The sequence below is a fragment of the Haemaphysalis longicornis genome, unplaced genomic scaffold (assembly GCF_048455015.1).
Source record: "Haemaphysalis longicornis isolate Haplotype H1 unplaced genomic scaffold, Haemaphysalis longicornis Haplotype H1 scaffold_8, whole genome shotgun sequence".
Lineage (NCBI taxonomy): Eukaryota > Metazoa > Arthropoda > Arachnida > Ixodida > Ixodidae > Haemaphysalis > Haemaphysalis longicornis.
In genome coordinates, this window is record NW_027526445.1 from 46,785,542 (window position 1) to 46,800,677 (window position 15,136).

Here is a 15,136-nt window from a genome sequence, read left to right on the forward strand (position 1 = left end):
GTCGGAGAGAAGCAAACAAAAGTGAAAAGTGGGCGGTCGGAAGGCGGGAAAGTGGACCGCCGCCATGGCTGATCGAGCAGACGACATCAAACCCGCGGCGGCGGATGCCATACCGACCTCCTCCTCTCCGCAGCGCCGCCGCCGGCAGCGGACCGTGACCGGGGGCGATAAATACCGACACGGTCGCTTGTTTTTTCGCTCCGCTTTATCGACCACCGAGCGCTGCATGCGGCCGGCGACGCTGTGCGATGCTCTGCTCCACTTTAGCTACACTGCGTACGGCTCGAGCTGCCGCCGGATCGCATGAAGGACGACTTGCAGAGAAATCGCCGAGGGCTGAGATCTCGACGTCCGCGTTAACGGTTGGCGTAGCCGCTGCAATCTTTTTTAGAGCTGGGTTAAGTAGCGGGGCCACGTTATTCTTCGTCTCAATTATCTCAACACCCCAGCGAAAAAAAAAAAAAAAGTATCACAAGTAAAGTTGAAATGGATCGATTAACTTGAGATCCTCCTTTCACAAAGGCGTCAATAAAATGCACGATGTTGAACAAGTTTCCTGGTCAAGAGCATTTGAAGTGTCGTTCGGCGTGCAGAAAAGAGTTCGACCTATTTACGTTTACCGATAAGCACATTTCGGTTCACCCTATAATTCAACCGATTAACCATGTACCAGCCCCTCCCCCATCTACTCAATAACCGTCTAGACCTGTGAAGGTGCACATAACGACAATGTCGTTGCAGGGCCTGGACGCGGGAGGCACTTTTCTAAACGCTATCTTCCGTTGCTGGCGTCATGAGGAGGGCGGTTGCAGTGTAGAGTGAGTGGCCATCTAAAAGCCCCGATAACGGTGCTCCTGTCGCGTAGACTTCCTCCTTGGCCCCGAAGCGATCGACTCCCCCCGCCCTTTTTTCTTTAGGCGCCCAAGTAGTACCTCGGCTATGAGGAAAGCCATAGAGGACGGCTACGAATATAATTGGACCACCTGGGCATCAATCACAACCCGCGCCGAAATCTCGACATACGGCGTTCTTGTTCTTCGCCTCCGCCAGAAAAGTGGCCGCCACAGCTGGAATCGAACCCGCACCCTCGTGCCCGGCAGCACAGCATCATATGAGCCACCAAGTCGGGTCCACCAAGTCGGGTCATAATTAGATGCTGCCGCGTTCCAGAATCGAGTGCGAAACCGAACACGCCTCACCGCGGAGAAGCGAGAAATGCTATACGCTGGGACGCCGCGCTCTGGCGCCCGATAGCAGATGCGTCTTCCTCGGACGGTTGCAAGCAAACGTCGGAAGCCATGGTCATCCACTGGCTCAGTAACTCTACGCAAGCAACCCTCCCAACAACAGTTCAGTCTTTATTCAGTTGTCCTTTTAAATATAACCCTTCCATACCACCGACCCCCCACGCACACACACACGCACGCAAGCGCGGCCACTTTTTTTTTATTGCGCCTCTTCGCTCCGGGACATCAAAGGAATAGAAAGAAGAAAAAAAAAAGCCAGAGTGGCGGGAGGCAAGCGGCTCTCATGCACTACAGAATGCCGTATAGGCCAGTTTAAGCAGGAAAGTCCAAGAGCTGCCTGTAAAGAGGACCATGCGTCCACCGATGAATATCGGGCGGGCGGCCTGGTCTGTGGCCACTCAATCTACCAGTTCGGACTGCTCTTGCTTTGTGAATTATCACCATCACTAGCACGCCAGCACTTTTTCCTCATCCATAGATACTCATCATCATGTATGTGCGTGTCTATTCGTTACTCGCCCCAGCGTCCCGATAAAAGGCCGCTCTGAACATTGCCATCCCGATATATATAGCAATTTTGTAAAAACTAACAGTTTTCATCTCTATCAAGGCCCAGCACTTAACAAGTCCACTTCCAAACTTTACTTATAATATGAACACTTCAAGTATTATTTTTCATCGGAAAGGAGATGAAGAAAAGAAGGGAGGAGGGGGGGGGGGAACCTGCAGGCGGCAAAATGTATTACGCTGAAAGTCCCTCAGACTCACCCTGTTCGAGATCGCGCCGAAAAGATAACCTGACAAACAACCTGGCCCACTCGACTTCCACTTCACCGAGCACTACTGCTACAAGCAAAATGTAATTCCCCATCTCCCGTGACCACGCAACGCCAAAATACCGACAAATTCATCGCGCTCTTTTAGCTGCTATCGGTTCCTCCGCTGCCAGGCTGGACAACGCCCTCAGAATCGCCGTTTCCAGGCGGAGTGTGAGGTGCGGCACGTGGGCGCCATTTACGATATAAGGAAATGGCGGGAGGTGAGGTAGAAAACCTTCCTCTTACCTCCCACCCTTAGCTACTTTAATATGAAGGGAAAGGCATTAACGGGAGAGAAAAAAAAACGAAATGATCGCGCTGTACTCCTCGTGGTTCCACAGAGCGTGCTTCGATAAGCAAAAAAAAAAAAAGAAAAACTTGGTTGATTTTTCTGTCATAGGAATCGCTAAAACACGAAAGTGAAACGTGCAGCGAAATCTACAGCTGAGCATGATCGGGTCGGCGGTTGTCTTGTGTCTGTGCTTGGCGAGCGACGTCCTGCTGGCGGGTCGCTTCGGAAAAGGTGTACTGGCGTCGTTTCCGTGACGGATATATAAAGTCAGTGAAATCTCGCTGTATCCCGGCATAAAACACTTTCGGGTTATAATATCTAGCCCGAAAACGAACAACCCAAAGTATAACGTACTCTTTAGTACTAAAGGTTGCTTCCCCACAAGAAGACCCTCTGTGCGAGGGTGCACCCTTTACAGGGCGCTTGCTTCGTTGTAACGGCGTCACTTCCGTGACGGATATGACGTCACCGAAACCTTTGCGTATCCCGGGAATAAAACACTTTCGGGTTAAAATCCGTGTACCTTGAATGCGAAGGCGTCGCAGCTCCCCTAGCGATGTACTTCCCTGCCACATAGCGTGTCACGCTGTTTCCAAGAGGCTACCTTAGCAAATGCATAGGTCTGCGGTCTGCTAAGCAGTGAAGACGAGGACGGGGAAGCGAAGAAAGAGACGCAAGCACGCGGCAGCAGTGACGAAGTTTTTAAATGCAGAGCATTTCTTAGCCTCGCCTCTTGCTGCGTCGGACGGCGTCCACAGCTCCGCGTCCGCAGCAGGTGCGCCTCTCCTCCTCCCTTCCTCTCTCTCAACAGCAGCTGGCGCGCGCATGCGTCGTAGTCAGCCCGTTCGCTCCGTCGCGGTCTCGGCGTAACAGGTGCGTGATAGCAGCGCGGTGGGGCGTGGAAGGGCGTGCGCTGCTTGCGCATGCGCGCTCTCCCTCTACTGCGCGCGCTGCAAATATAAAGCGGCTAGCGGTCGCTCGTGCTTCAGTCACTGCGTTGCTCCTTCCTTCCTTGGTTGACGCTCGCTCCACCTTAACGCGACTTTACTCTCCTCTCTCTACCCCAAACCAACACCAACGCAAGTACGACCCAACTACCCACCCTAACGCGACTTTACGCGGCGTTAACGACCCCCAATGCTCTGCATTTACTCGTGTTCCCCTCGCGGGAAGGCGCGGAAATTTTTTGACAAGCATCACCAGAGACAGCCGAACTGCTTTCGCATTCAATGCACGCGAGCAGGCTTACGGGTAGTCTCTTTTCCTAAATATAACAAAATTAAAGCGGTTCCACTCAATGTGAAAGCTGTCAGAAGTGCGGAGCAGTGATTCGCCGTAAGGGGCTGCAGCGTCGTTATCCGCTTACTGCTACCACCCCACGCAATTCCAATTTCCCGCCTTCGCAGTGCTCGCGCGCCCCTGCCTGAAACTGCGCCAGTGGGAGTTCTATTCCCTCTGTGCTTTTCTCCCCGCACGCGCCGGCGTTGCACTGCCACTTTTTTTCGCTTACTATCGTACAAATCAACCCAACGGGCGTCCTTAACTAAAGGAACGCGGGCGCTGTCAGTTAATTACATCTAGTATTCTTCCTCAAATGTACCTGTAGTTTTCTTTGCGCTAAACAACGGGGAGATGTATGGCAAGCGCCAGCGTTTCACGAGTTTCGAACGCTTATGACTATATAAACCGTTTGGCTTTCAAAGCCCCTGGGGTACGCTGCGAACAGCGTAACCCCGGGACGCCGCCTTGGTGTTCTATATACTTGAGTCAAGCGAGCGAGCTAGGACGACAAGGCGAGCGCCTAAAGTGCTCTGCACTTAAAACGCAAATTCCCGAAGGCGATCTTTAACACAGAAACTCCGCTCCAGTCGGCTGTCAGCTTTGAAAATAAAGCCCGTTTCTTCCTGACCGAATTGATAAATTTCTAGTGCCCGGAACTGGAGTTCTTTTAGTGTCTTCATCTTCACGTTGACTATACTTTATGCCAAATATCCCTTTCCTAAAGTGGTTTTGCTAGGTTCCTGAGAGGTCGGAATTTTGAGCGAGGAAGCTAGGTATGAGAAATCTCCCGAGTTTTGTAAGAAGGCATGCATCCAGCAAATGCCGCGCTCCCGCTTCCTCCGCGCTGGTTCAGAGTTCCGAGCAAGCTCGCACATGTATACACATCCCTGATAAGAAAGTCACGCACGGATGCTCGGTCCGTTTCAACGCGCGTATGCATCGTTTCTTTCTTTTCTTTTTCTTTTTTTGCGGGCCTTCGGCGACAAACAGGGCCCATCTTCAATTAAAAAAAAAAGAAGAAGAAGCAGCGCTACGACGGTGAGGGCAGGCCTTTTCGTCCCGTCTTGTTCGGGGCGAGATTTCGGAGCACTGCAAGGAATCCCAAGCCTGGTCGAAATTAATCCGCAGCCATGCACGCACTAAAACGTGTCTAGTAGCCGATGTGCTGCAGGTCCGGAACGCATAACTACAAATAACCCTCTGCTTCGTTAACTGACTACGCATTCATCAAGGAGTTCATCAGAGGCCCGAGAGGACGACGTCGCAGAAGACGTATCGCACTCTGATGCACTGCGCAATGCGAACACAACTCTTCCCTGGAACGTCCTTGCGGTGACTTATGAGCCACGGGGGGACAAAACAACGCATCGTCCATCAGGGGAGTACAGAAGCGGCATAGAGCTGTATACGGGTGACACCAGAAGAGGGCGACAATGCGGGAACGCCGGGGCGGCCGCGGAGAAACGAAAGATGGCGAACGCATACCATCACTACTAGAGTGTACTGGTACACTCTTGCACTGAGAATCAGGCGAAGCTAAGACACTATTGATTGATTCTTGGGTTTAACGCGCCGACGCAACGCAGGCGATGAGGCGCGCCGTAGCGGAAGGCTCCGGAGTGGGGATCGTGCGCCGAAATCTCGTACACAGGGGGTTTTTGCTTTTCGCCTCCATCAGCAAAGCGGCCGCCGCGGCCGGGAATCGAACCCGCGAAGCTGAGACACTAGCGTCACTAAATAAAGGCTTACACCAAGAAATGCGAGCACCAATGCAGGGACCGAGGAGGGAGGGAGCGTTTGACAATTACCTCGTCGAGTGGTCGCGCTGTTGGCATAACGATACCAGGTGTGCAGCAATAGTTCCATATTCGGAAAAGTTGTTCTGACCCCTGTTTGCGCCCACATATGAACGCTGAACTACACAGTTACTGCCAATTTAAATGGTTTCGTGGTTTGATTAATGCTCGGTGCCGGGCTAGTTGATGAAACACCTTACGAAGGGAAAATGCGCTCGGTATGGCTCACGATGACGGATTCAGAAGAAACGTACACGCTGACGTGAAGACGGTCCCGTCTTCACGTCAAACTGTACGTTTCTTCTGCGTTTCTCTTCGTGAGCCATACCCAGTGCACTTTTCTTCATAAGGCGGTTTGGATAACTCGCATTGCTGAGATCCCCCCTCTCTCATTCGTTCTTTCGCAATTCCAATAACGCGTGCTGCTCGTCAACAAAATCCGCTGCGTTCTTCATGCTCCCGTAAATTTTGCGACGATGTTCTGCGGCTCGAAGAGAATAGGGCACGCCGTTCAAATCCGTATGGTCAAGTAAACACGTGCCGACACCTGAATGAAAAATTCTCGCTGATGAGCACGAGGTCGCGGGTTTGATTCATGGCCGCGGCGGCCGCTTTTTGATGGAGGCGAAAAGCGAAATCGCCCGTGTGTACGAGATTTCGGAGCACGTTAAAGATCCCCTGCAGGTGGTCAAAAGTAATCCGGAGCCCTCCACTACGGCGCGCCTCCTCGCCCGCGTTGCGTCAGCGCGTTAATGCCTACAATCAATCGAATGCAATATTCTCCACACTTCTATCAAATTCCACACACGCGCGCACTCTACTGCTCCGTTACGCACAGTTTTATCGAGCGCGTGCACTTTGAGTCTTTCGTTCGGAGTCAGCTCGCAAAAGCGCTTCCGGGCTTGCTGGTTGCACGAATCGCGTTGCGGCGCGATGACAGCGCCCTGCAGCGATCGGAGCACGGAGACGGGCCATCATCACCCAGCTCGAGAAGAGAAGTTACCGCGCCGTTTCCGGTGTTTTCGATGCGGCTAGCCAGCGCGCAGAAGCGCGCGCATGCACGGGGGCGTGTGCCCGCTCCACAGCGCGGCCGTCACGCTCCACATGGCCCCGGGTCAAAGTCAAGGTCGAATTCCGCACGCTGGCAGCACCGAGAGCGGCCGATCGGCCCCGCCTTCTCCTTCCGAGGTGGTGCGCCGCCACAACGGCCTTCCCCGGCGTCGATCACGCGACGCCGTTTGTCGGCGCCTTTCTTTTCCTGTCGCCCCTCCATTGTTTTGGTCCTCGCTGCGGTCGAGATCAGCGGGGACCCCGACTTGCGTAACAGCCTGCCGCATTGTATCAGCGCAGCAGGCACGCTTGCACCCCCATCCCGACAGCGCCGTACGCGGCGTTACACCTGAACACCTATACGCTTATACACTTACCCAACCGGAGCAATCAGCAACGTGTGCGCGGAAATTTCGCACTATTGTGGGCGTCGAGAGAGAGCGAGAGAGAGAAAGCTCAAAACGACATCAAAAAAAAAAAAAAAAAAAGCGCTCGCACGAATTCCCCGCACTAGCTGGTTCAACAAGAGCGGAGTTTTTTTTTTTTTTTTTTTTTTTTGTGCAGCTGCATAGACAGCAGCCGACCGATTTTTCGGATCTGGAGAGGAGCGAAAAATACCCCGAACAAAAGAGCAGTCTGTAAAATCCGTGAGTCATTACTCCTGTGGGACAAGTGGCGGTTCCTCGGGAAATTACAAATTTTCGGAAAGTACGAATCCATCAAAGTACGAATTTTCGGAGCCCGAGAAAACGTTCGGTTACTGTACACCGCCACTACGATAACAGGGTGGGTCAACGAGGGGACACAAACAAAGGAAGAGTTAGAAGGGCTAGGTTGGGCTAGATGGTGTTTCGTCAACCTCGAAATGGTACTAGCTCGAGCCACTAGCCTACATTTATTGACAGCAGTATCGGCGCTGGTAGCATGTAAAAGCGATGTAGGAACTGGCGAAGCAACAACTCGACGAAGAGCTAGTCGGGTAACAATGATCCACTTTATTCGAGGGCACAGGCGAGGCTGTTTTAACAGCCATTTCGAATTAGTTTCGAATTATGTCGACTTACGTTATAAATTATGACAACCCTGCATGGGACTGCTCCTGATGCTTCGGATTCGCCCCCTCTTCGAACGTGATACCAAACGAAGCGACTCCAAAGAGAACACAAGTGCATCTGGAAAAAGTCGGCCGTACAAACACAGCTCGCGCACAGAGCTTGCTGGAATCCGGAAGTGGGTCACATGCGCGCCTCGAGTACCATTCACGCAGCTATTTGCACGAGGCGACAATCACCAAGGCAGCGACGCCAGCAGCCGTACCGTGCGCGCACTGCGTCGTATGTATGTCTTCACAGCAGCGCGCGTTACGACTCGGTTGATCGCGTTACGGCTCCCCCCGCCCCGCCGCACTGCGAACGCTTGTTGCAATCGCAACGACTCGTACCCTAGGCATTTGTTACCAACCCTACCCACCCGGACGCGCGCCGTGAAAGGGTGGAAGCCAGAGCTCGTAGCAACCGCGCGCACGTCGTTCAGATAACGCCGCTGCAGCAGGCAAGTCGCAGGTAAGAATCCCCTGGAGACGACACCACACGAGGCGCTGCTAAAACGAGCTTGCCGTTCCTTGCGAGTGGCGAGCCCCAGTCCGCGCTGATTTTTCCCCGCACTGTTATTTTCCTTCGCGCCCAATGAATGAACGAATAAGCTACAGGACCTTCGGAGTCGCTGATGAATAGGGTACCTATACCAGGACACCACTGACTCTGGCCTTCTCCAGGGCCAGGTTGACCAGATGGATCTGGTCGTCCCGGCTCGAGCTGGCTAGCGTCACTAAATAAGCTACGCCTAAGAGTACCGCCATTTCGTGCACAAGGGAACGTCTGGGGGCCATTTTGTTTCTGGCTTGCAGTGTTGCCATCTCTCCCAACGAAACCGCCGCCGGTTTGACGGGCAGTGTGACCGGTCGCTCTGGCGTCCGCGCAGCAGAGAGAGAGAGAGAGAGAGAGAGAGAGAGAGAGAGAGAGAGAGAGAGAGAGAGAGAGAGAGAGAGAGAGAGAGCAGAGGCGCCCAGGGAAATGGCTGCGCCCATACGTAAGCAAATATCACGTGGTGCCGACCGACCAATGAAAATCCTGGCGGCACATAATGAGAGAAAAGAGTGCCAATATTCTAAAAGCCTTTATTTAGTGACGCTAGATCTGGCCATGGGCTGCCTCCCATAGTCTAATTTTTTTTTCTCTCGTGTTTGGAGAGCAGTATCACACCTCCGCTGGTTCCCTGCACGCCGACTCCGTCACCGCTACCTCCTTCCCTGCAGTTACTTCGACATAAACGCGACAAGAGGAACCGCTACATCGCTGCCACCCCACAAGGGTACTTAACCGGCATTCCTCCTCTGCCACGAGCCGGTGAGGTATTTCTCAACAAGCTCCTAGCAAATGCCGCCTACACCCCGCACATAATCCGAAAATGGCTCTCACCCAATCTGCCTCTCAAATGTACATTCTGCAATACCCTCACGTATGCAGACCTCAACCATATCCTTCGGGATTGCTCCTTCTTCTCGCAACATCGCTCAGACATCATTACACCTTTCCACGCGCCCACAAGCACCCCAGAAGACTATCATACTATGGAGAAACCTCTACTGCACAAAATAGGGCTGTTTGCTACCAAAAGTGGCCTAGCACGGGCAGTGTAGCTGGGGTCGACTCTGGTCCCTGCAAGCTGCCACGTCCCTGTAAAAGACGCTGCATTCCCCTCCCCTACTCCCCCTTCCCTAAACCGGCCTCTGGCCCTCCTTACCAATAAAGGTGCTACTACTACTACTCTCGTGTTTTGTCTACACGCCAATTGCTGTTGCACTGCCAGGCGATGTACCGACGTGCTGCGAGTTGGACAACCTGGACGCCATTTTCCAGGAAACACGAGGATTTAGCCGTGGAGGTTTGAATAAGTGTTTGCGTCTGTCTACACGAGGTGGCTTCCATTGCGTTTAGCTCTTAGATGTCAACCTGTGAGAGTAAGAAGCGCGTTCGCCTAGTTTCGCAAAAAGGAGGTTTACTGCGCTGCATACAAGCGGAAAACGCTACAGACCACGGCGTCAATGACCCCGACACACGCCCGGAAACTGCGCGCTTATCTCGCATGACGAGAACGAGCCACAACCAAACAACCCAAACCCAATCTTGTTCGCGCTTGCCTTGAGTACACATTGCAGTGTAGCCCCTAGTGAACTGAAAATGGTACGGGTATTCCCCAATGCGCGCGAAATTTCAAATATTGGCGATAACCGCACGGAGGAACTCTCAGCTATAGTGAACTAGAATAGTTCACTATACTCTCAGCCTTTGCACAAAAGGTGGGGCTGGATTAGGCACCAGTTGTTTAGATAAGCACGAATGGGGTCTCACCTCGAACGAAGAACGGCAGTTAGGGCTCACAATTACACCCTTACAACCCCCCCCCCCCCCCCTTCGCACATCGTCGATCAGTGATTCGACGTTGACGCGCCGCAGCGGCTTCGCGCAGCGCACGAATCAACGAAGCGTTGCATGCGCTAAGGCGCGCGTCCTCGCGGCTTCTCCGAGCTAGAATTTCATCGCACAAGGGGCGCGCCATTGTTTCGCGTCGCGGCAGCCTCTTCGTCCTAACGGTCCACCCCCGCACACCCCGCGGAGCGTTCCGGAAGCGAATGACCTGCAAGCGACGCACAGTAGGCGTCTCGAGATAAATCAGCGCGAGATGCCGCAGGGGCCCCTCCTTTCGCTTTCCTTCCTGCTCGCTTCTTGCCGCACTCCTTCCCCAAAGACACCAACATCGGGTCGAAACCTTCAAATCTCGGTTTTACATCGGGCCTGACCAACGCGTTACAGGTACTAACCCGCACGTACTTGTACTTCGCATCCACCACGGCTAGGCATCGAACTCGAGACCTCTTGCTCCCAGGTCCTTAGCTAGTGGGACACCGCAAAGGGTATTTTATTTTGTAGCGTAAGCTACACTGGCCGAGATTGAGCAGTTTCGCGTGGACCCTGAAGGGCCGTGTTGCGCAAGCGCGAGAAGCATTGAATTGGAATCCAATTGTAGTACGGGTGCGTGGAGAATTGGGTCTGCACATTCGCCGGTCTGCGCATTCCAGAGGAGTGACGTCGCAGCCGCGGCAGACGCACTGGCGCCGGCGCGTGCCCAGCTGTGCGCCTCTTGCGCAGATAGCCAAGTCTGACGCTGCGCCGGAGCCGCTTGATAGCCGTTTCGCGTGGCTCCTGGAGAGCCGTGCTGCGCATGCGCGAGGAGCAGTGACTGGACTGGACTGCAAATCGTTTTAGCAGAAGTAAGCATGATAATCAGCTAACCCTAGACAACCAGGACCCCTAAAAATAACCAGCTGAACCATAGCTCAAGCTACCTATATCCTGACATAGCCGAGCTAAGCCACTGCTATTTTTTTTTATTTACATCGAAGCTGCTAGCCTCTTGTTGGTTGGCATCTGAATGCAGAAAGGAGGTGGAAGAGAAGCGAATGTGCGCCACACAGTCGCTCACGTGCTGTCATACAATAAGAATACGTTAAGGAAAACAAACCTAGTCAAGAGAATGAACGCGACACAGCCGCTCCAGGTCAAAGAGGACGCCTCTCCCATTGGGCTCCCGGGAGAAGAAACGCGTGAACAAGCTTCAAGGCCACGCCATGAACACGCGCACAGCCAGACGCAGCATGAACGAACGAGAGACTGAGGGTATTGAACGAGCTGCTCGGTAGCCCCGCAGCTTCGCTGGCCGTTCGCTTCTGCAGGACAGACAGGACAACAGCTCCTCACTATTCTTAAAAAAATCTGGCCCTTCAGTTGTCACCTGTCCAGTACAGGACGTCATCGAAACGGAAACTAAGGGAGGAGAAATACTGAGCAGGAAAGACGAGGGACAACGGAGGACGAGGAGACGGGGCCCCGATGGAGACGTGGATGAGCGTGCGCGATGGTTCCGGACGTCTCGGCCCTCCGGCACCGTTGGTGCCAAAACTCAGCAGACCACTCGGGCCAGCTCACAATTCTTGGCTGAGAATCAGCAATATCTGCTTTTCGTTCGTTTCTTATGGGCAGAGGGGCGTCCAAAGGCTTTGGGACAGTGGCAGAGTCTCGCGCAGACAGCATATTCCACAGGTATTACGAAGGACACGGAGAAGTGTGTATACGACGCGGCCGGAAAAGCCGGCAGCGTTCAAGCAACCGCGGCTAAGCAAGGCCGGAAATTCGATGTACTACTTACACACCTATACAACGTATAAGACTGGCCTCACACTTATAAATTAAGCTTTCCGCACCCCTCCCCCCCCCCCCCCCCCAATCAAAAAATAAATAAATAACGGGAGAATTTTGTGCCGAGGTGAAAATGGATTATTTGGGCGTGTATCTCAGCGAGGAGATAAAACGCACACACCAACACCCGCGGCGTTTATGAACACTTTCGCGCTCGCCAGAGCAAGTGCGAGCTTCCGCAGAGCGCGCGCGACTAAAGCAATAGGACACGGCGGGGAGCCGCCGCCCCTGCCTCCCCGGCCGCGAGAGTCGAGCCTCGTTCGTGCTCTCGGAGAGCGTGTCATCCGAGCTCCCCGGAGGAGAGGGTCTCCAGCGAGCACCAAATCGGGAACTGAACCGCGGCCCCGCTGGCGGCGAAAGGGGGGCTCCGAGCCAGAGCTCGAGACGCGGGAAAGGAGACGCCGCGGCCTCGCCTTTCCCAAAGCCCGCCGCCACGGCACGACAGGCGTAGCAAGAGTCTCCCTGGAGGGTAATACGCGCTTCGTAAAAGAAGAAACCACCCACGGCACGTCTAACGAACGCGACTACGTTCTCGAACTGTCTTTCTTTAACTATTCTTTTTTCTTTTGTACTTTCTGAATGCTGAGACAGGAGGAAGGGCGCTCGGAACTTCGCAGGAACTCGCGCGCAGCATAGAGAACGCCGACGCCGATTAAACGACATGGAACGCGGGAAGAAGCAACTGCACAAGGTCGAAGCAGGCGACAGAGAGCCGAAAGGCAAAAGGCTTTCTCAGAACCTAACTCGGTGTTTTCGAGATGCTTTTTTGAGAGTGACACCCTTTCCTTGGGGTGGGCGCGTCCACACGCGTAGGAGAATGTTCTTAGAAACGTAATGCAGCAGACTACCGTTACGACGAAGTCGAAGGGACCGTAAAAATGTGTTCGTATTATCAGAAATTCGTCTTAATAAGCGGAGAATTTTTTTACGTTGTGGACATTACAAGAGAGCAAAAATGTCGCTCGTCTCAACGGGAGTCCACCGTAGTAGCGGCGCGACGGTACAGAAACGCGCGAAGCGCGCATTAATACCATTTCTCCGCCAATCCGCTCGCACACGGCCGCGAACTATGCCAAGGGATGTGCCCTGTAGTGTGACTCGTGTGCCGCAAAAAAACATTTTCAGGTGCTTTGAACCGCTAAGACATAGCTTCTAGTTTTCCCTTTTTCTGCCTAACGCCAAGTAGTATGACTTTCGCCCTCCAACGGCAACGAATCCAGCACCGTTGGCCGCACTGTGCAAGTTTCAAGGGCAGTCACTGACATAACTACGCCCTTCAGTATTCTTCAGCTACAAACCTCTTCGGCGACTTTCAAGTTCGCCTTGCCCGCAAATTTCCTTCCGCCAAGCAGCTTCGCACGAAGAATAAATACCGTACCCGACAAAAACGCCCTCGACCTCTCGTGACCGGTCAACACGCCCATCATTACACAGCCAAATTGGGCAAAAACTCCGACACGAAAAGATCAGCCGGGGACCCCAAGACGAATTATTGTCGTCCTAATGTCCGCCGATGGGCTTATATCTTCTGCAAGATGGGCATTAATTAGAGGGCAGATTCTGTTATCGCACAGTGAAGTCGATCGGTATGCGCAGACACGCAATCGATCTTGCGGAAGCCGATAATGCCCAGTTACGATGAATATACGGACACAATGAAGTATTAGCACAAAGTTCACTTTCTCGGTTTGGCCGTAAGGGGGAAAAAAAAAGAAAAATTAATCTCACCTCCGCTGTGACTGGAGGCGATACTGTTCACCCGAACATATCGCTGCAGTCGATATAAAAGTAGAACTAATCACCCTATCGACCGACCGAATCGCAAAAGTAATCTCTCCACTTTCGTAACCGACATCCTTTTCCGACGAACTTTTCTTTTCGGGCTACGTGTAATTATGCCTACGCCTCCAAGGCTCATCAGTCAATGACAGACATCCAAAGTAACAATCGAAAGCAAGAGGGGAATTTTTTTTAGTTTTGCATGCAGTTCGAAAATTTTCGCGCGGCCTATTAAACTGCTTTATCAAATAAAATAGGATCATCCATATGAAAGTATTAGCAGGCATTAACGGCCACCACGAAGAGAATGGACGGCAGAGCATATCGTACTCGACAGCGTATCGAGTTAACCCGCAAGAAGTTTCGTTGTCCTCCGACGAATGTTTCCAGGGCCACTAAATAGGTTACGCGTCAAGTAGTTCTCAACCGCTGTCTCTGAGAGCCGCTACAGATAATGATTAAGCGCTACGACGCATGCGCGTTACTAAATTTTATCTGCGGCATACTGCGGACGCGAACTGGAGTAGAATGCCTGCTCGGAAACGAACGAACTTGGTATTTGGTACGGCGTACAAAACGACCAGCATTTCTCTAGAGCACAGCATCCCTCACTCACACTTATCGACGTCTGCCTTTCGTAGCAGTTTTTTTTTTTTCCTCAATATTTTGTTTAACCCTCGTTGTATCATTAACACAGGGGACCGCCGTCGGTTGGCAATGTCTAGACCACGACCGTGGACCGTGGTCTAGACCAACATCCTCAAGACGTTTCAGTCGTCTGTTTTCGTCTTTACTGAACCAGCGCGCGAACGTAACACGGGCGTTCAGCGTAGTCACACTATTACTGTCGCCTCCTAACTTTACACTAAACATCACAAACTTGTGACCGGAAGACTTCACTGGTCCCTTTACACGTTCCGTATAACTGGAGGTAGTAACCGCCGCAGACAACCGTTCAAACGACGCGCCCCGCTCAGCTGACATCTTTACGACTACCTTTCTTTCCTCGTGCGTTCCGTTTTCTTTTCATGCAAGTCTGCACTTCGAGAGCTTTACGATGACGACTTCCCCCGCACCGTCGGGCGAGCTATCAGAACCGGACATCGCCAGGAGTGCTTCGGCAGAACTCGCTTGGCTTGGGAAAAAGAAAGAAACGGATAAAAACGCCGTGGCCCGTGTTATATCACCACTCCACGCACGGACGAAAAAAGAAAAACGCCAGAGCATCGGCCGGCAAGGAGGGTTGGATTTACTCGCCAGATCTGGGTCAGAGCATCACTAAGCAGAAGACGGCGCGCTTACAGCGAAACGCACTTTTTCCTCGGGCTTCCTAGGAAAAGTACCTTCGAGTGTGTGCCTCACGGCTCGATAAGTAGCGGTCAAATCTGATGGCCGGCGTTGCACTGAAATAATCTAAAGACCGAAGTTCCAAACCCAACCTATGGACGGGAACCTGATGCCAAGATTTAGTTCCAGCAATAATCAGAGTACGGCGAGACTTTGCCCGTGCAAAACGTATCAGCCCCCTCCACAGTTTTCAAAATAAAGAACTTAACCA

The 15,136-nt window shown here is 52.8% G+C and overlaps 1 protein-coding gene across 2 annotated transcripts in view; it reads right to left on the bottom strand.

Annotated features, from left to right (window-relative positions):
• Actn (alpha actinin) overlaps positions 1–15,136 on the bottom strand; it is a 125,230-nt gene that overhangs the window by 109,110 nt on the left and 984 nt on the right. The window lies entirely within an intron of this gene.